Source organism: Papaver somniferum, chromosome 2, assembly GCF_003573695.1.
Source record: "Papaver somniferum cultivar HN1 chromosome 2, ASM357369v1, whole genome shotgun sequence".
In the NCBI taxonomy this organism is placed as follows: Eukaryota; Viridiplantae; Streptophyta; class Magnoliopsida; order Ranunculales; family Papaveraceae; genus Papaver; species Papaver somniferum.
In genome coordinates this window covers 160,317,131-160,340,316 of record NC_039359.1, presented here as the reverse complement: position 1 = coordinate 160,340,316, position 23,186 = coordinate 160,317,131, and positions in this window count along the sequence as shown.

Here is a 23,186-nt window from a genome sequence, read left to right as displayed (position 1 = left end):
GTGTCGGCATGGTTGATATTTCGTGAACCAATGCCGGTACTGATAATTCTATGTCGTTATTCAGTATATTTATGCCGGCATCAAATATGATTATGAGTTGTCTTATATTTATTTCGTGTTTCTTTTGATATAGGGCTAAATCCATGGAAGCTAAGAAAGGAAAAGCTAAATATGGTGGTATTAAGAAAAGAAACAAGAACGTTCTTGGTACTCTTGAGTCTCTTCCTCCTCGAGGGAGAGAACTTGGTCGCGATAAGCGTTCGGGGGTATATACAAGAGGGGGAAAATGGAAGAGTGGTGGGGACCGTAGAAAACTCGTAATCCGTGAAACTACTGGAACAGTTGAGAACGATGAGTAAGATGAAGAGGAAAGTGAGGAGGAAGATAATGAGGTTGATCCAAGTCAATTAGCAACCCAAAATGAAGTTGTAGAGGAAGTTGTTGGGCCAAGTCAACAACCGACACCAGGTGAAGGTGAGGAGGATAAAGAGAAGACTAAGGTAGTCAAAGTAAAAGTAAAAGGTTCGCACCTTCCTCATACTGATGACATGATACCTGACTTTGATCGTGGTAGAATTTTGGGTGAAGCTCCGAAACCGAAAATGCTATTTGGCTACAATGACATGTGGGCTCGTACTATCTATCAAACCTATGTAAGAATTTTTATCTCGTGCATATTTATTGTATTGTATTTATGTAAAATATCTTAATCATATTGTCTCCTAGTTGTAGGATCATAAGAAGGTTGTGCGTGTTTGCTGACAACAAGCCGCGACTCATTGGAATTTGGCTAAGGATTATGAAGAGGTACAAACATTAGTAAGGGACTTTGGGCTATATGCTTTGGTTGAAAATTAAGTGAAGTATGATTCTGTGACAGTCAATTGCTTCGTCTAAAGGTATCACAGTGAAACTGATACCATGCACTTCCCGTTTGGGGAGATGACCTTGATCCCTGATGATGCTCAGAACATTCTAGGCTTTGAATGTTACCATAAAATCAGTTGCAGAAGGAGATAAGTGTCCGGACCTAGAATGGTCGAAGTTGCACGAAGCCACTAACAAGTTGTTTGGGTGGGAGTACAAACTTCTTTGGAAAGCTTCTATATATCTAAGAATAGTAGGACAAAGACAATCAAGTTGAAGCTGCTTAAGGAGACCTTTGAAAAAACGGAGGAGAGAAAAGACAAGGATGGATGGGACCCTGAACAAATTCGTTATACATTATTTATCTTGGGCACTAAGGTATTCCCTGGCGCTAGTGGAAACAAGGTTAGTGCAAACCACCTTCAATACTTGGATCCATTAAAGAGGCCTATCACTATTCTTGGGGCACCGTGGTAATGGCACATTTGATGGCGGAGATGAGAAGGGCCTCTAAGTCTGTTGCAAACCAATTTGTCGGGAATTTCAATCTACTCCAGGCAATTTTGTTTTTAAACTTATGTTTTTATGTATATTGTTCACATGTACCCTTATTATGAACATAGAAACAAAATTTACTGCTTCTTATATGTATCATTCCACAATAGTATAGGTGTGGGCTTATGAACACTTCCCAACATTATTCACGAACTACAAATTCTTGAAGATTAAAAACCTTTCCGAACCTGAGGAGCATAGATCTAAGAGATACGAATTCAACAATATTCCGAAGCCTGGTAACAATCGTCGATTGATAGATATGAGATTTGCTTTGGACGCGATGACTACCAAAGAAGTTGTCTTCGACCCTTACAAGGAGGCTAGAGAGAACCACCAAATTTTGAGTTCCAATAACGTTGCATTTTACAATGGACTGTTGTTCCACCCAAAGGGATACATTATGGCTGATCCCCGACATGTCATGTGGCAAATTGAATATAAGCAATTACCTTATTCCGAAACAGCCTCTCTTGAAAGGTACGAAGTTGACCGTTCTCTGAGCTATTCAACTTCCTTAAGGTTGAAGGTAGAGTATGACCCAATTCCAGAACCAACACATTGGAGGGATAGGGAACCACGTCGTTCGATAGATAGTAATAACTGGGAAATTGCGGAAAACGATGATGAAGCCCACCCCGACTACATGTTTTATTAACTGAAAGAGTCACATCCTTTTGTCGTGCACCCGGACGACGTCCAAGTTCCACCCCAGAAAAACCCTCCCGTTCCAACTCCTACAGAGGCACCACCCACAATAGTCGAACTTCAGAAGATCGTTGGATTGCTAGTAAGTATTATTAATTGCTTAGTCAATTACTGTACACATAATCTTCTATTAGCATATATATATATACTAATTATGTGTTAGATGTATGAAACTAGTGACGTCGGATTGGCTAGTTGAAGAAGATGTTTGGTGGAAAGTACGAGAAAGGAGAGGTGATATCCTTGAAGAAATGAAGGAAGTCGAGGAAAAGCTTGATAAAATGGAAGACCCAAGTGCAAAAGCTTTGTTCGGGGAAACAAGGAAGGTGCTTGCCAAGAAGAAAAAGACCAAATGATGAACTCTTTAGTTGTATTTTTTCATTTGTATGGTGGTTGTTACGCTTTGAACAATTTCGAACTTGTTTTTGTTTGTACCTCATGACAAAATCTTTAGTTGTTTGGTTTACTTTTGGTTTATGATACCTGGATTAAGAACATTTAAGCACAATTCAGTTGTTTGGTTTATGTTGAAGATGCTTAGATTTCTAGAAAAATGTATTTTTTTTGTAAGTTTTCTTTATCCCAAGGGCGCCGGGCATTGAAATGTTTATGTTCAACAACACCGGCATTAATTCCGGCGTAGATAAGTAATTATAATTCTGTGCCGCAACTAATACCGGCATTGTAGTTTTTTTTCTAAAATCATGTCGGAAAGTGTGGATGGAAGGGTCCAAGTTCTTGTATAGAATTTGGACCATGCCGGCATGGCAATATTTATTGAATCCATGTCGGGTCTGATTTTTTTAAACTTGGATAAATTTCTAGAAAATCGGCATGGTAAATAATATATATGTCCATGCCGGCCTTTGGTAAACACTTCAGAATTTTATGCAGACAAGAATTCCGGCTTTGGTTTGGATAAAACTACACCGGGATTTATTATAGATCCGTTACGAATGCTCTTTTTATTTCGTTCTTAGATAATCTATTATATTAGATTTGAAACTTTAAATTAAAACATACTAAAAACATGTGAATGGAGTAGTTTTGGTTTAAGATGATCTCCTGTTTAGTAACCCATCCCTTTTCAACAATTGCAGAACCTTTGAGCCTTTCGCAAATATCTTCGAAGACATCGTCTAGAATGTCGGTGTCAAGGACCATCTTCATTGGTTCATCTTCTCTTTCAACATATTCCTTTCCCTTAATATAACACCCATTACAACCATCAATAGGCTTTGTGCTTTTCTCTTGATTCCGATAGTTCAACAACTTTGTCTAACCATTGAAACTCTTCGCATTTTGGGTGATTCAAACACCTTAGAAAGATTCTTCCGTTTTCACCATCATCAGTTTTTGCAATCCAAAACCGGCGTGTCCCATCACAATTTCTACACTTCGAACAAATAAAAGGACAGTCCATGGCTAGATGAGAAGGATGCTTGCAAATTTGACAGCTACGATGATGACTCTGTAAGAGAGGATTATATTAGTGATACGCCCTAGTATAGAAGATTTTAATTGTCCATATATTGTTAGTAATGTTGAATCTACTTACTTTACAGGCAGAGCTTGGTGGTGGTTTGCAAATAGAGATTGTTGATGAATCTCCCATCGCTTGTAAATCTTGAACCGTGCTTACTTGATCTATTTTTTGTGGATTGCTTTATTGAGAGAAGGATTTTTGTTATTTGGTGGGTGCTTTCTGTAATTGTTTCCAAAGGAATGGGGGGGGGGGGGGGGGGTATTACATAGAATGAAGCTCCAACAGTCTTATTTTTCAAAAAACTAGCCGTTTTTTTTTAAATTCACAGATATCGGCATGGTTGCAGAAATATAATCACTGCCGGTAGTATATTCCGTCGTTGTATGCTGGTGTTAAAACCATGTCGGCATTCACTGCAGATTTGGCCCAATCTCTGTAAAAAAAAAAATCAAATACCGGCATGGATGTTTAACAGTAATCAATACCATGTCGGCATTCACTGCCGGGCGTCATAATTCATATTAACGTCAATGCCGGCACATGTGATTTCAAAAAAACTAGCCGTTGAGGTTTTTCTCTATGTAATACGTGAACCCAATTGCCCAAAAATCGTGTGTTCTAATATATATCCTTGACACTCTTAACTTATGAAACCTTAAACCCTAAAAGAGTCATCTATAAATAGCTTAGTATAGAACCTACTCCCACATATAACAAATGGCATCATTTGACTCCAAGGAAGATTTAGCAATCACCCAAGCATGGTACGCCGCACCTCGTCCTGGAGTTATGGATAATAGTTCGGGGGAAAACATGTGGTTGAAGAGTTTTAGCAAATTTAGGCACGATTATGGGAACCTTAAAGGAAGAACTGCGCAACAAATCGAGCAACAACACGACATCATCCTAGATGCGGTGGTTGAGTTTTTAAAAATCAAGCACCGGATCGCGCATGCTACCCACAATAGATTTTCCCTTCAACAACTCGTAAGTATCTTTATGATTAATTCGACACAATCCACTCTTTTCAATTTTTATGTAACAAAATAAGTTTGTGTGTTGTTTTTGTAGCACGAAGCCGTGAAAGCGCGTTACATACAGGAAAAGGGGGAAGCATTCATATTTGATGAAAACGTGAACTACATGGTAACCAAAGTCAAGGAGTACCACCAGTTGGGTGAATCGGAGACGGATTCTTTCGTAAGAAGATTGATGGGTTCAGTGGTTTTTGGTTAGGTTTTTAGGGTAGTTTTTTGTAAGGTTTTGTGGGTAGATATCTATGTAAACCCTCACGAGACTATAACTCGTCCACTTGGGTCACCGAGTGGTTCAAAGGATTGATGCACGTGCTAAGTGCGTCCGTGCTTCCTGCGATACAGATTACATTTGAAATAAATTATAGTTTTGAAATACTATGTTAACATAATTCAATGTCGTTACAATGCCGGCGTGGATAATATATATAAATCTATGCCGGGATAGAGTGTCAAAATGTTAAGGTTTCTGAGTACAATAAACTGTATTCCAGCATTGATTTTATATACAAATCCATGCCGGCACCGCATTCCGGCATTGTCATTATCTTTAGTTTAATGCCGTCATTTAACCTTTTCAAAACTAAACAACTTCTTCCCGAATTTCAATGCCCAACGACTATTTTTTTAAAACCAAAAACTAGTTAAGGGAACTGCCGGCGCGGATGTTAGGTTTCTGACAATGGCGGCTCCTTAAAGTGGAAAAGAGCCGTTAGAATATCTTCTATTTAAAGCAATGGAGTTACCATTGCACTTGTTATATATATATATATATATATATATAAAGAACAACTTGTAAGCTCCACCACATATCTCCAATGGAAAATCCATCACCAACTATCGAGTTCTTCGTATCCATGGAAAAAGAAAAACTTAAGAGGAACAAATTATCCACTCCGATAGGAAATCAATTATCATCCACCACCAACTCAATTGCCATTATACAAGAAAAACTTAGAAGGAAGGAAGAAACCACCAAGTCAATTTCCGCAATGGAAGAAGAGATACTTAAAAGGAAAAGAGAAGAAGAATAGGCAGCAATAGAAGCAAAATATCCAAGAAACTAAAGAGATATACGAACGTGTAAAACAAGCGAAGATAGAAGCGGATGTTGAGGAAGAAACCGAATGGGTTAAAATTTTCTACATAGTATCGGATCTCCCGGAAGATCACCGCCCTTTAAACCTTTTTTGGGATCTTGTTAGTAGTGGTCCTTATATGCCGAAGTTTGAGGACGGTATGTGCAAGCAACGGAAAATAGATTACGGGTATGAGTTTGTAGCGAATCGAACAACTGTCCTCATAAAATTATGTCGCAAATACAACGAGTTTCTTGCAAGATACAGATGAAATAGGTTTCAAGCTCAGGACGCATATACCAAGTGGATAAAAGAGAATTTTAGACATTTCGAAGCTGCATTGTTTATTGGATCTCGTTCCAAGAAATGATGTTAGTGGAAATTAGCTTAAGATATTTCATTTTATGTGTTTAATATTTTAAAGTTTATTTTCGTATGCGATTAATATGAATGTCAGTTTGGGTCAGTTTTTTTTAACCCTTCCGACTAGTTCTTTTGGTGGTGTGTATACTATTAGAGCATTGGTCGGTCGAACTCGCATGTGTTGATATCTCAAGAATGTTTGTCAATGCTAGTGATCAGAACTATAAGTCTTGATTTCTAGCCTATTTACAGATGTCTCGGACTAGGACATAGATAGTGTAGTTTAGCTTAGATCTCTCGACGTCCATCTCTTGAAGATGAAGAACTACTATCATACTGAACCTGGTAAACGAGCAGAATGGAGGTCTATGGGAGCTTGTGGAACTTCTTCGACAAAATTTATGTGGAGACTTGAACTCATCTATCTCTTGAAAAGTCAATTTCTACTATCTCCTATATTGAGACATAAGTCATGTTACGATATAGTTTTCTCTATACACATTTGAGATTTCGAGCTGAGTATATCTCGCTTACATATTTCTTGAAATATGTGTTGGTAATCTTTCGCTTCGACCAAGTTCATCTTATATCATGAGAAAATTTTCGATTAACATCTTACATGGTTTGTGTGACACAATCATTTGATGTAGGCTTGGAATGTTTCGATAATGATTATTTCAATATCTTGAAAATTGATTTGATGTTAATAGTGTATGAAAACGGCTATTGTCATTATAGAAGAATGTTTCAATGATTGAAATAAAGAGTTGATGATGTAACCATCTTTGGATATAAGTATATATAGTGTGTTCGCACATTAGTGTATAAATCCATAAACCGGAAGCCAACAGTATGCATATGTGTGTATACGAAATTGGTGAAGGAGACAGGTCAAGTATGCATACCCGTACGCATACTGGCGGAAGTTCTCGAACCGAGAAATTCTGTTGAGTTTGGTTTTTGACAAACTCTTAACTAGTCACCTTAAGTATGCGTTCCGTACGCATACTGGCGGAAGTTTTTGAACCGAAAATTTCTGCTGAGTTTGGAAACTTTACAAACTCAAACACCGGTTGCTTAGGTACGCATACCCGTACACATACTTAAGCTGGTTACTTTGTCAAATCGGTCAGTTCATAGACTTAAACATTTAAATCATAAGGAATGTAATCTTTGCTAACCGTGGCTATAATGTCCATGATTGATTCAAGTGAATCAAACCGATTTGGTTTCAATTGTGTTTTCTAAACAATTGAACAATTCTTTAACTAGTTTCATTTGATTCATTTGAACTAGTTATGGTAAAGATGAATAAGGTTGATATGAGAGTAATCATATGGCTAACCTCGGTTAACTATTTGTGAACCAACCTGGTGTACACGTTTAGGTACGGTTACATAAACCTAAATCAGGGTACATTTCATTTGTGACAAGCTAAGTTCGATCTAACGGTTGAAAGATATTAGCTTGGTTGAATCAGGTTTTTCATCTAACGGTGATTATTGAATGCTTTGTTACCAAGGTAACTTGGATTGCAAACCCTGATTTGAAAAATATATAGAAGAGAACTCTAGCAACTGGGAAACCTAATCCTCGCACCTCCTGTGTGTTATTAGTTGCATAAATATAGTTGATTCTCCTTTAACCTTAGGTTTCTTCTCGAGACCCTGTAGGTTAACGACTTGAAGACTTCATTGGGATTGTGAAGCCAGACCCAACTATTATCTTTGTAGTTGCATGATCTGATCTTGTTGTTTCTATCGTGTTGAGTGCAATTGAAATAATTGGCTCGAGATTTTATATCTCCGATAGGAAAGATAGAAAAGTAATCACAAACAAACTTCGTCTCATCGTTTGTGATTCCACAATAACTTGTTTTGCTAGTCGATTAAGTTTATTGTGAGGTGATTGATACTACTAGGCTGCTCTTCGGGAATATAAGTCTGGTTTATCAATTGGTTCCTGTTCACCTTGATTTATCAAAAGACGGAACAAAGACTGTTGGGTATTTCTGTGGGAGACAAATTTATTCAATCCTATAGACTTTTCTGTGTGAGACAGATTTGTCTATCAAGTCTTCGATTTTGGGTCGTAGCAACTCTTAGTTTTGGGTGAGATCAGCTAAGGGAATCAAGTGCATAGTATCCTGGTGGGATCAGAGACGTAAGGAGCACAATTGTACCTTGAATCAATGTGAGATTGATTAGGATTCAACTACAGTCCAGTCCGAAGTTAATTGGTAGTAGTCTAGTGTCTGTAGCGGCTTAATACAGTGTGGTGTTCAATATGGAATAGGTCCCGGGGTTTTTATGCATTTGCGGTTTCCTCGTTAACAAAATTCTGGTGTCTGTGTTATTTCTTTTTCGCATTATATTTTGTTATATAATGCGTTAAGATCAGTCAATTAGAATATCACAGGTTGTGCGTTAAGATCAATCAATTAGAATATCCAACCTTTGGTTGTTGATTTACATTGATTGACACTTGAACATTGGTCTTTGGTACCGTTCAAGTAACTCCTTTTATATTTAATCAGGCTCGCAGATTTCTATTTGCTGATTGCGGATTGAATTAAGAGTTAGAGATATTAAACTCTTTGATATACTTTATTCTAGATTGAGTCTGACTGTCTAGTTGATTCCCTAGAAAGTGTATTGGAGTAAGTCCTCTCAGATTTCCAAACGAATTGTTGGGTGTGGTTGTTAGACCCCCGCATTTTCATATACCCGCAACACCGGCTCTGGTGCCGGCATAGAAGTATGATCGAAATACAATGCTGGAATCTTGACTCAAATTAAACTGATCGTCAGAATCTCGACATTGAATTGTACCATCCATCCATGCCGGAATTATGACGGTTACAAACTCCTTTATTGTCTTTAAGTGACGACGGTTACAAACTCCTTTATTCTATTTAATCTACGGTTACAAACCTTTTTATTCTATTTAAGGGACATTTACCGAATGGAAACTGTTCCATCTTTCCATCTCTCTGTTTTTTGCTTCTCGGCTCCTCCAAAAGAACTACCAAAACCACTTAACTCCCTTATTTTGTTTCATCTTCTATACCAACTTCATTCAATTCATCAAACCCAAAGAAGTATGGGTCGTCGCAAGCCTTCTGAAAAACCTATACCTAATCCTGAAGGGTCTGTTGATGATGGTAGTAAATCGAAATCAAAAGCGCAACAAGTGCGCGATTAAAGGATAAACCAAGCATACCTTGAATAAGATGATGATGAGGAAATAAGAAATTTGATGCGGTAAGTGATGTTTATGTTGAATCGAAGCATTTTTAGGGTTTATCCCATACTAGAAAACACAAATACAAATTTGAATGTTTATTTTTTCTACTACACTAAAATAAAATTTTGAAATTTTAATATAGTCAATTGAAATTCAATTACAATTTTGTTTCGCCGTTGAATTCGATTAGAATACCATGCCAGATTATATGTCTTATATCCCCCTTTTATTGCATGGAAATACCGGCATAGAAATTGAATTGCATACAATGCCGAAATAGGATGCCGGTGTATAAAGTAACTTATAATCAACGCCGGAACCAAGTGTCAGATTTATATATTTAATAAATTCAATGTCGATTTTGATTTCCTTCTTTTGTTAAATCTCTGTACAAAATTCCCATATTTCTGGTATAGTTTAGCTCTAAATTACAATGCCGACACCACTTCCGGCAGTGTCGTTATGTTTACCATCCATGCTGGTTTTTATTTCCTTATTTTGTTAAATCTCTGTACAAAATTCCCCAAAGACCGACGTTATTGCTCACTTATTTACTACGGTGGCACTGCTGCCGGCAGTGATTTTATGTTTACCATCCATCCCGGCATACTGTATATAACTCAGTTGACATATTGGGACGTAGGCCTAGAGCACCACAAATCAAGAAAGGAAAGGGAAAAGATGTTTAAGAACGTAAACCTAAGTCTTCTCGGCCCCGACGTAGTCGATCTGATCCGGAACGCGGTAAGGTCATCATTCGGGAGCGTACGGGGGACACAAGCAGCAGTGAAGATGAAGAGTTGGAAAAATATGTACCTCCTGAACCATCTCGAGCAGGTGGATCATCCTCACAAGGATTAGGACAAGCTGCAGTTGAAGTTGAAGCAGGTGAGAAAAAGGAAAAGGAACCCCTAGCCCACCTTCCTAAAAGATATGACATGATTCCAGACCGCAATGACGGCAAACATTGGGGTGAGCCATTGGATCCTCAACTCTTATTTGACTACAAGGACTCTTGGGATCGTTGGATCTATCAAACTTATGTAAGACGTTTGTATTAGAGCACTGCTCGGTCGAACTCGCATGTGTTGCTATCTCAAACATGTTTGTCAATGTTAGTGATCAAAACTATAAGTCTTGATTTCTAGTCTACTATTAGCTAAGTCTCGGACTAGGATAGAAAATGTAGTTGAGCTCAAGACTCCATGGCGATCTTCATACAAATACGAAGAACTACTCAAGGAACTTGTGGAACTTAATCGACTAAAAGGTATGTGGAGACTTGAACTTATCTATCACACAAAAGTCTATCTATTCTATCTCCTATCTTGAGACAAAAGTCGTATTTCTATATAGACTGTGATTATACACATTTGCTATTTCGAGCCGAGTTTATCTCGCTTATCTATTTCTCGAAATATGTATTGGTAAGATTTCTCTTTGCCCAAGTTCATATTTACTAGTGACGAAAGTCATATTAAGTTTCAATTACTTGAAAATTGCTTTGACGAAAAATGGTTTGTGAACAACAACTATATAACGTCCTCTAAGAATGTTTCAATGATTGAAATGAGAGTCTAGAATATATAACCTTGGAAGGATATAAACATTGTATGGTAACACATACGTGTGTAAGTCTTTATTTCTTGAACCAAAGTATGCGTACTTTGCTGCTCAGGAAAACCGGAACTAAAGTCCTTATACGTGTGTACATGTTTGGGTACGGTTACACAAACCTAAATAAACCTGCATTTAATTTGTGTGTAACAAGCTAAGTTCGATCTAACGGTTGAAAGATATTAGATTGAATTTAATCAGGTTTTTATCTAACGGTGAATATTGAATGTTTTGTTACTAAGCTAAAATTGATTGCAAACCCTGGTTTGAAAGACTATATAAAGAACAACTCTAGCAACTGGGAAACCTAATCCCCACACCTCCTATGTGATACTAGTTGTATAAGCTAGAGTCGATTCTCCTTTAACCTTAGGTTTCTTCTCGAGACCCTGTAGGTTAACGACTTGAAGACTTCATTGGGATTGTGAAGCCAGACCCAACTATTTTCTTTTTAGTTGTGTGATATGATCTTGTTGTTTCTATCGTATTTGAGTACAATCGTAAGATTGGATTGAGATTGATTTCTCCGATAGGCAAGATATAAAAGAAGTCACAAACATCTTCGTCTCATCGTTTGTGATTCTGCAATATCTTCGCTAGTCGATTAAGATTATTGTGAGGTGATTGATAATCCTAGGTTGTTCTTCGGGAATATAAGTCCAGGTTATCAATTGGTTCCTGTTCACCTTGATTTATCAAAAGACGGAACAAAAACTTGTAGGTATTTCTGTGGGAGACAGATTTATCTATAACCGTAGACTTTTCTGCGTGATACAGATTTGTTTAATAAAGTCTTCGACTTTTGGTCGTAGTAACTCTTAGTTGTGGGTGAGATTAGTTAAGGGAATCAAGTGCGTAGTATCCTGCTGTGATTAGAGACGTAAGAAGCGGAACTGTACCTTGGATCAGTGTGAGATTGATTGGGGTTCAACTACAGTCCAGACCGAAGTTAGTTTGTAGTAGGCTAGTGTATGTAGCGGCTTAATACAGTACGTGTTCAATATGGACTAGGTCCCGGGGTTTTTGTGCATTTGCTTTTTCTAGTTAATAAAACTGTTGGTGTCTGTGTTATTTATTTTCCACATTATATTTCGTTATATAATTGAAATATCACAGGTTGTGCGTTGAATCGGTCAATTGGGAAATCCAAACTTTGGTTGTTGATTGATCCTTGAACATTGGTCTTTGGTACCGTTCAAGTGATTTTTCTTGTATTCAATTAGACTCGCAAATTTCTATTTTCTTGAGTAAGTATTGAATCAAGAAAGTGAGATATAACTCTTTGATATATTTTTATTAAGATTGAGTCTGACTGACTAGTTGATACTCTTAAAAGTATATTGGAGTTAGTCCATACAAATTGATAAGAGAATATTGGGTGTGGTTGTTAGACCCCCGCTTTTTCAATTGGTATAAGAGTACGCAAACACGTTTAAAGACCTTATAAGTCTGTGTTTGTAACGATCTGAATCTATGGACAAGAGTACTATCTCTAATAAACGCATCACCAGAAATAAAAGTTCTGTCTCGACTGTATCTATTAAAGAGAAAGATTCGTCAATCTCAAATATAGACGAACCTAGTGTTTTGACGAGACAGACAGACACTGACATGTGTTATTCCGAGTACCCTTCAAAAGAGTCTATCTCTATTAATGAAAGGGAAACATCCGAAGAGAGTGAACTGATTCTAAATCTTGTTAGGATCCAAGATGATAGGTTTAATCGGTTGAAAAATCATGTCAATGTTCTTCTTGGTGCAATAAGAGACTGTAAATCCAAAGAAAATACTGAAGATTATTCTTCATGTATGTTACTCGAGGCGAGCCTCAAAAAGGATGCTTTGGAAATTGAACATCGCTTGAGTAAACTCTCAATTCAAGGATTCTCTAAGCAGTCTAATATACCATGTACTTCTACCGCAACTAAAGGAGTTCCAGTTCTAGAAGTAAAGCCAGAATCCCTTCTTATTGGAAAAGATGTGTTAGTCACCTCCTATATTCAAGGTTGTTCCAAATCACATGGAAGGAAGAAATCTCCAAACGAGGTTGTTAAGATGGCACTATCTAATCACTCTTGTGATCAGAAAGTATGTTTCTTTTGTAAGGCAAAAGGTTCTGTTAAACAAAAGAGAAACTCTAGGTTGAATAAAAATTCCTTTGTTCAACTTCAACATACCTTAGACTTAATTCTCAAAGGTGTAACTGACATTCGTATGTCCAATTCGTTTTCGTAACTACCCTGTGTATGCTACCAAGAAATTCAGTTCAATAAGTTCCTCGAATACTCAGAAGCAGAACAGACGTCTTAACAAAATTCATCTAATTAAGAAAAGATCAAGTTCTTTCTTCTTTTATAAGAGGAGATAACGTTACCTTTGATCTGAACAAAATTCCAGAAGAAAGAAGCAAAATCGATGATATGAGAAATAAACTGAAGGAGATAATTGAAGGCTATAAAGAAATTGTCAACAGGTTGTCAACCCCATCAAATCAAAATTCTTCTAGTAAGAACTCAAACTATGTCTCGTATTTTGATGACAATAAGTTTTATGATAATTTCTCACATCAAAAGGGATTCCTTCCTAGATTCGAAAGGAAAAAGAGACCCAACCGTAAACACAGTTCATTTAATGAGCTTAGAGCTCATACTTGTGTCAATAAATCACAGGGATTGAAAACTTACTCATAAAAATCATGTTGAGTAAGATGTGTTAATAATCAGGTATATTGTTGGCAAAATTGCTTTCTGATTAGTTGAGCTATTTTCTTATCGTCCATAGTTAAACTATTGTCTGCAGACAACTTTGCTTAAACTTTTAGTTGTAACTGATGTTGTTCTTCTTTGGTTGCAACTATGTTGTGTGCTCTAAATAATTTCTCTATGGAGATATAAAATTTATTGAGCCAAAAAAATCTTGTGATAATTTTCACATAGCAGAAATTTTATCTTGTCATAAAAAAAAAAGCCTGGTTGCATACCTTTGTTGTTGGGTCAAAATTGTGTTCGTACAAGTACTCGTGTTGCTGTCACGAATCAATTTTTTGAAACCCTAAAAGTTAACTTCCCTAAGAAACCATTTAAATACCAAAAACCCTTGAGTCTTGTACGCATACTCTGGGATTTTTTTGTGGTTTGTCAAGAATGTCTTCTTCTAACTCTAGCGGCTTTGCAAAAGGGTTTCTTGACAAAGGTATTGGTTTCGAGTCCAAGGGAAGGAAGAAAAGAACCCTAGTGGAAGATGATCATCCTTATGCCTCATGTTACTATGCTTATATACATCAGGATATTGAGAATGAAGATATGGTTTCTGCTGAAGTGGTTCATGATTTTCTTAAATAGGAAGCAAAATTGCAGCTCGTTGATACTTTGAAGAGTCTTGATGTGTTAGGAACTGAGTTGAAAAAGGTTACTTCTGACCTTGGTCTCATAAAGACACATGTTAAAGATCTTCTCAATGAGGATATCTTCTCTGAAGAAGCAGTAGATGCTGTTGTTGGGAATAATGCCCTAAAAAAATTATTGTAACATTTTTAAGTAGTTTAATAAATGATTATTGTGTACACTATGAGATATATTGTTATATGAATTATTATGTGACTAACTTATATGCATGGATATGAGTTATCTATCAAAGTGATGAGATCACAGTGATGGGTCTATTAGAGACTCTTTTACTACGTCAGTAAATGAAGAGTACTTCTTTATTGTTATTTCATAAAGTTCTTAATTCTGAGGATTAATGTATACCTTACATGTGCATTATCTCCATCTTGTCTCGTTAAGCAGTGAGGTAGTAAACGTTATACGTGAAACAATATTCTGAATGAGATGGATAGTTATGGTCACATAGTAAGATTACATGGTTCAATATGAAGTCCATAATTATGGCATCCCCTTGTATTACAGTGCAGTAATTATTCTTCTAAACTAGCCAGTGATCACTCAAGTCGTTTGAGCGATTATTAGATTAATGATGGTTGTCTGACACACGTAATAGTCAAGGATATAAGACATAAATAATCGTAATGACATTGACAAGCAAGAGTTGCTATGTCATGGATTATTTGTGGATGTAAAGTACAAAGGAGGGACCGTTATGCAACTATAACAAGGCTAAAGGGTTTATTAATAAATATAGCATGAATTAGAGGGTTCAATAACAAATCTGTAGTGGAGTGATTTGTGATTAGTAGTCGTCAAAACTAATATGTGAGACGTGTGGGGTTTTGACCTATTATTAAACTAATGAATGTTTAACCCTAAAAGACCTAACCGTTTTATCTTAGTGGGAGAGTGGAATGAAAACTTCTATATATAGATATGGTAGACTATTTTCTTATTGCACCCACACTAGCATTGAAAATATCTTCTCTTCCTTCTGATAAAACTGTCAAGACTTTTTAGGTATAAGAAAACCCAAGCAGTAAAAGTATTTTCCATTATTAGTATACTAATCTTGTTTGAAGTTTTGGTGAAGAAAACACAGGAGCAAGAAGTCAAGGTTGGAATCTTTGGGTCTTCTCAATTACTGCTAAGAAGGTAAGTTATTCAACCATGTTCTTTGTCTCATATGTATAATCAAAGTAGATGGATCTTCTGGTTTTTAGGAAAAAGTTTTGAATCTAGTCTTCCGCTGTGTCTATGATGTGCTTGTTTCCTAACATCTGTCAGTCACAAGCTCAAAGACCTCAAGGCTCGTGAGGATTCCAAAACATCTATTTGATTTCAGTTCGTGTTCGGTTTTGATGGTTTAAGAGTCTGTCCTTGTTCTTTAGCTTGTTGATTTTATTCTGTCTAGTAAATCTTCTTATGAGAATTTTATTCTTGTGTTTTTAGGAAGAATAACTAGAGTTTAGAATATCCATTATTGTGATTACACATAGCTATGTCCAACGTTTTCATCTATATTTTTTAGGTTTATTTGGTTAAATTCTAAAAATTGTTTGGAAGATGATTTTTGCAGCATTAATCTTTATGGTTTTATATATTGCAATTTTTTATGGGATATGTGTGTTCGCATCCGTGAACTATGATTGTCCCATACCTTGTCAAAAGTTAAGTCGCTCATATGGCAATATTCATATAATGATAAAAGAATGAATGGACTTTTGACATTGCAAAAGTTAAGCCTATTGTATGTCATTATGCAAATATTAATGGAAGATAGGATGAACTTTTGTTTACGAGGATTATGTCTATTGTATGTCATTGTGAAAATAGTGATGGAAAATAGGATGAATCCTTGTCTGTTGCGCAGTATTGATCTTCCCTGATCCATATTTTTTGTGTATATAATGTGCGGCTCCATAAGTTCTCTTATGTTGAGCATTTCCTATTAAATTAATCATGGGTTTTCTTGTGGTTAATTTAATTGAGTATTTTGGATTCAGATTCATATTCGTATGCGATTTGTTATGTCCAAAGAAATCCTTTTTTTCTTGTGAAAGTAAGGTCGCTCTTGTTGTTCTTTCGGGAATGACATTTTATGGGGGGGGGGAGTTCTTAATTGAACTTGTTCTTAATTGACAAATCTTTGTGGGGAGTACGGTTGTGGAATATTATAGGGGTTATCTTGTATATTTATAAACTCCTTGATGAATTTATTTAGCTTCGGCTATATGACGGCATCTAAAAAGTTGATATGTGCTTTCTTTTGGTCATGAAATGTCTCTATGGAAATTTCATTAGGATCCCACTAGTTTTCGTATCTTTGCCAATTTTATTGACAATAAGGCGGAGAATTAATGTGTAGTTTACACAACAAATACATATGGTTTTCGGATCATTATGTAAGGGGGAGTGGTTTCCATGTGAGATGGAGTATTGACTAAGGGGAAGTGATACATATCACCATAGTATTGTTGTCAAAGTTGTGATACAATTGAAAATTGATGTTGTGTAATAATACTATGACATTGTGTAACAATGATTGAGAAATCTTGTTTTCTCATTGTTATAGCTATGGATTTTCAACAACGATGATGCTAAACTTACAACCTTTGGAATCATTGGAGTACTTGGAAGTGACGAACATTTCGAGTAATGTTGAAGAATCAAGGAGATCATGCATGTGGAAGAGAATCTACAAAAGTTTATTTATGTATTTTGTATTACATATGTATTGATAGTTTTGTCACTAAAATTGACAAAGGGGGATACTGTTAGAGCACTGCTCAGTCGAACTCGCATGTGTTGCTATCTCAATCATGTTTGTCAATGTTAGTGATCAAAACTATAAGTCTTGATTTCTAGTCTACTATTAGCTAAGTCTCGGACTAGGATAGGAAGTTTAGTTGAGCCCATGACTCCATGGAGATCATCATACAAAGACGAAGAACTACTCAAGGAACTTTTGGAACTTCCTCGACTAAAAGGTATGTGGAGACTTGAACTTATCTATCACTCAAAAGTCTATCGACTTTATCTCCTATCTTGAGAAAAAATTCGTATTGCTATATAGACTTTGATTATACACATTTTCTATTTCGAGCCGAGTTTATCTCGCTTATCTATTTCTCGAAATATGTGTTGGTAAGTTTTCCCTTTGGCCAAGTTCATCTTTACTAGTGATGAAAGTCATATTAAGTTTCAATTACTTGAAAATTTATTTAACGAAAAATGGTTTGTGAACAACAACTATATAACGTCCTCTAAGAATGTTTCAATGATTGCAATGAGAGTTTAGAATATATAACCTTGGAAGGATATAAACATTGTGTGGTAACACATACGTGTGTAAGTCCTTATTCCTTGAACCAAAGTATGCGTACTTTGCTGCTCAGGAAAACCGGAACTAAAGTCCGCATACCAGTACGCGCACTTTCGGAAGTTCACGTCCCTGGAATTTCTGCTGGAGTTTGTGAACTGAAAACAAACTTATTCTGGGTAGTTAAGTCCGCGTACCAGTATGCGTACTTAAGTTGGTTATTTTCTAAAAACGGTTATTCGTGAACTTAAACTTATATAAACTAAGGAGTTCATATTTGCAAACCGCGGCTATAAAGTTCATGAATTGATTCAAGTGAATCAAATCGTTTTTGCTTCGATTGTATCTTGTATACTTCTATAAGATCTAAGCAATTGAACAACTCTCTAACTAGTTCATTTGAGTCATTTGAACTAGTTGTGGTAAAGAAGAATATGGTTGATATGGAAGTGCTCATATGGCTAACCATTTGGTGAACTACTGTTGAACGAACTAAGTGTACATGTTTGGGTACGGTTACACAAACCTAAATAAACGTGCATTTAATTTGTGTGTAACAAGATAAGTTCGATCTAACGGTTGAAAGATATTAGCTTGAATCTAATCAGGTTTTTATCTAACGGTGAATATTGAATGCTTTGTTACTAAGCTAAAATTGATTGCAAACCCTGGTTTGAAAGACTATATAAAGAATAACTCTAGCAACTGGGAAACCTAATCCCCACACCTCCTATGTGATACTAGTTGTATAAGCTAGAGTCGATTCTCCTTTAACCTTAGGTTTCTTCTCGAGACCCTGTAGGTTAACGACTTGAAGACTTCATTGGGATTGTGAAGCCAGACCCAACTATTTTCTTTTTAGTTGTGTGATATGATCTTGTTGTTTCTATCGTATTTGAGTACAATAGTAAGATTGGATTGAGATTGATTTCTCCGATAGGCAAGATATAAAAGAAGTCACAAACATCTTCGTCTCATCGTTTATGTTTCTGCAATATCTTCTTATGCTAGTCGATTAAGATTATTGTGATGTAATTTATAATTCTAGGTTGTTCTTCGGGAATATAAGTCTGGGTTATCAATTGGTTCATGTTCACCTTGATTTATCAAAAGACGGAACATAAAATCGTAGGTGTTTCTGTGGGAGACAGATTTATCCATTACCGTAGACTTTTCTATGTGATACAAATTTGTTTATTAAAGTCTTCGACTTTGGGTCGTAGAAACTTAGTTGTGGGTGAGATCAGTTAAGGGAATCAAGTGTATAGTATCCTGCTGGGATCAGAGAGTAAGGAGTGTAATTGTACCTTGGATTAGTGTGAGATTGATTGGGGTTCAATTACAGTCCAGACCGAAGTTAGTTTGTAGTAGGCTAGTGTCTGTAGCGGCTTAATACAATGTGTGTTCAATCTGGACTAGGTCCCTGGGTTTTTCTGCATTTGCGGTTTCCTCGTTAACAAAACTTCTGGTGTCTGTGTTATTTCTTTTCCGCGTTATATTTTGTTATATAATAGAAATATCACAGGTTGTGGGTTGAATCGATCAATTGGGAAATCCAACCTTTGGTTGTTGATTGAAATTGATTGATCATTGAACATTGGTCTTTGGTACCGTTCAAGTGATTTCTCTTGTATTCAATTAGACTCGCAGATTTCTATTTGCTTGAGTAAGTATTCAATCAAGAAAGTGAGATATTACTCTTTGATATACTTTTATTAAGATTGAGTCTGACTGACTAGTTGATTCTCTTAATAGTATATTGGAGTTGGTCCATACAGATTGCTAAGCGAAATATTTGGTGTGGTTGTTAGACCCCGCTTTTTCAGTTTGTATCTGTTATTATATTATTTATCTAAGATCAAGTGAATTTAATTTAGTTTAGTGTTTTTATTGGACCACAAGAAAGCCTTCCGTGTTAGCCGCCATCAATCAATGGATATATGGCCTTTGGAGTTTGAGGGTGACGTTGTTCAAGCATTAGTCAGAGCATCTGGGTTGTATCCCACTGATTAAGTCACGGCGAACTGCTTCTTGGAGAGGTTTTTTGGTGAAACTAATACCATGCATTTTCCTTTAGGCGAGATGACCATTATCCCTGAAGATGTCCAAAGAATACTAGGTCTGGAGGTTTATAGGATAGTCGTTAAGGAAGGAGATCACTGTAAGGACCTAGAATGGGCCAAGATCTATAAGCTGACACAAAAGTTGTTTTGGTGGGACCATGAAACGACTATGGCAAATATGTACAAAACAAAGCGTTCCGGACAAAGACTATCAAATTCGTTGATCTCGTGCGATTGTTTGGGTATACGAAGGATAAGGAATTGAATCCCGAACAAATTCAGCAAACTTCCACTACTTATCTGTTGTTCACATTGTAGGATCAGAATCTCGCAGCAATAATATCTTAGCGAAATTATAAACAACACAACACAACAGCGTCGCAGAACAATTTCAGAAATGACATAATAAACGACGTCAGCTAAATCATGAGAAAAATGTGACGGTCCTGCGAAAATTAGAGAGTTTGCGAGATTAACATTTGTAAGGTCGCGAGAATGTCGCAAGCCATATCTGAAAATAAAGGACAGATTAGCTGACATCCACTATGTAATTCCCTATAAATAGCTGCTCAGTTGTAAAGGAAAGGAGAGTGATCTTTTCTGATTGAAAAGCAAGTAAATAGGAGAGAGAAAATATAGAGCAGTGGTTATTCTTGATTTTTTTATCTTTTCTCTTAAGATTGTTCAAAGATTCGTCAATAAAATTAAGATTGTTAATCTAAAATGACTTGAATGTTAATGAAATCTTGTGAGGGGTGTAGTGTAGGATTTCCTGCAACTACATAATGGCGCTAGAAACAGGGAGGCTGAAGATTGAAAATTGAAGATTGTTGTTGAGATTGTTCAAATCAAGAAAGTGATTAAACAAATCAGTGAACCAGTTAAAAGAAAAATGATTAGAGTCAATTAAGATGACAAAAGATTGGAGTGTAATATGATAACAAAAACAATGGTTAATGAATTCCATGAAAACATCAAAGGAAGGATACATAAACGAGATTTTGAAGGAAGGAAGGTTATGGCGGTAGAAAATACATCACCCTTGAAAGATTGGGAAAAGCAAAAAAATCACATTCATGGCGGCATAAATAACAACAGAAATTTTGAACCACACATCTCCATTGGTTATTACAGTGCCTATTACGCGAAAAGAGAAGGGGACAACAACAAAATCCACGGAAGAATGGACATTGAACAGAACTTTAGTCGATACAGGAAGTTCAGTGGATATAATATTTTATCATGCGCTCAGGGGAATAGGATTTAAAGATGAAGAAATGTCCAGTTCAACATATTTTGTTCACGGCTTTGGAAAATCCACAACAAAACCTAAAGGAGAAATAGTGGTACGAATTCCACTTGGAGAGATCGAAACACATGTAACACTATGCGTGGTGGATATGGAATCGCCATATAATCTGTTGTTAGGAATACCATGGATACATGCGATAAAAGTTGTAGTATCAACGTTGCATCAATGTATTAAATTCCCCACACCAAATGGAATAGGTGAAATCAAAGGAGATGTTAATGCGAAATTATGTCATCAAATTGAAGTAAAGCATTATGAAGGACGAGCAAAAAAAAACAATTTCACAGAAAGTTGGCAAAGGAGGCAAAGAAAGAAGAAGAATTTAGAGTATACATGATAAGGGCAAAAGAAGGCAGGGAATACCCAGCGAAATTTCGGAAGAAGGAGAAGGACCTGTGAAAACAATAAAAGAACCAACACCAATGGGAGAACCCAAGTCCAGTTACACTGCCGCAGAACCAACAAAAGAAGTAAACGTTGGGACTATAGAAGAACCTCTAATATTGAGAATTGGAACCAAGATGGATGTAGAAGAAGAAGAAAGAACTGTTAACCTTTTGCGAGAATATAAAGATTTTCGCAGGGAGCATGGATGAGATACCGGGAATAGATCCATCAATTGCATGCCACAAGTTGGAGATTAACAAGAATGTGAGACCATTTAAACAAAGAATAAGAAAAATCGCAACAACTACCATTCCCAAATAGAAGAAGAACTACAGAAAATGCTTGATGCAGGAATCATAAGAGAAGCTAAATACCCAGAATGGATAGCGAATGGTCATTGTCCCAAAGAAAAACAAAGGAATAGGATTTGCATAGATTTCACTGATTTAAACAAAGCTTGCCCTAAAGATAGTTTTCCGTTACCAGATATTCCTCAAATGGTGGAATCCGCAGCGGGAAATGATAGGGTATCGTCTTTAGATGGGTACAAAGGATAACCAAATCCCTCTCGCTGAAGAAGATCAAGAACATACTGCTTTTTCGCCCCTAGAGGTTTATATTGTTACACGAAAATGCCATTTGGTTTGCGAAATGCGGGAGCACATACCAAAGAATGGTAGAGAAGGTGTTCGCAAATGGATACACAAAACATTAGAAGTATACGTGGACGACATGTTAGTAAAGAGTAAAGAAGCCAAAGACCATGTACAGACCTGAGGGAGATTTTTGAACAAATGCGGCAGTATAACATTAAACTGAATCCTGAGAAGTGTACTATTGGAGTTGCATCGGGAAATTTTTAGGCTACATTGTATCAAAGGAAGGAATACAGGTTGATCCAGAAAAAGTGCAAGCAGTTCGTGACATGCCAACACCAGCAACAATAAAAGATGTACAGAAGTTGAATGGACTTTAGCTTCGCTGGGAGATTCATTTCGCGATCATCAGACAAATGCAAATATTTTTTCGATATACTCAAGAAGGGTGCGAAATTCAAATGGACTGATGAATGCGAAAAAGCTTTTCAAGGGATCAAAGAACATCTTATGAATACAACTATTTTACAAAAAGCAGAATCAAGAAGAATTATTGATCTATCTTGCGACGACGTCGCATGCATTAAGTGTGTGTTATTGCGAATAGACGCAGGAGTGGAGAAACCCATTTATTACATTAGCAAAACTTTTAATACTGCCGAGAAGAATTACTCAAAGATTGAGAAGTTAATCTTAGCATTAGTTTATGCATCATTTAAGCTCCGCATATATTTTCAAGCGCACAAGATAAAGGTATTAACAAAAGTACCAATTGAATCAGTGATGAAGAATTCTAAAAGATCAGGAAGAGTGGAGAGATGGAATGCACAAGTAGGCCACTTTGATATTAAATATGAAATTTTGTCTTCACCAAAATCACAAGTTGTTGCAGATTTCTTGGCAGAATTTCCTTTAGAAGAAGATGAAGCGGTAGAAGAAATGATGGATATAGAAGAAGAAACGGAGATCCAAAAGATTTATTAACAGAACCAAATAGATGGGAGATATTGGTAGATGGATCATCAAATGGAGAAGGAAATGGAGTTGGAATTGTTTTAATTTCGCCAGAAGGAATAAAGATGGCTTTTTCATTCAGATTGGAATTCGCATCCACTAATAATGAAACGGAATATGAAGCTGTGATACATGCCTTAAAATTCGCAAT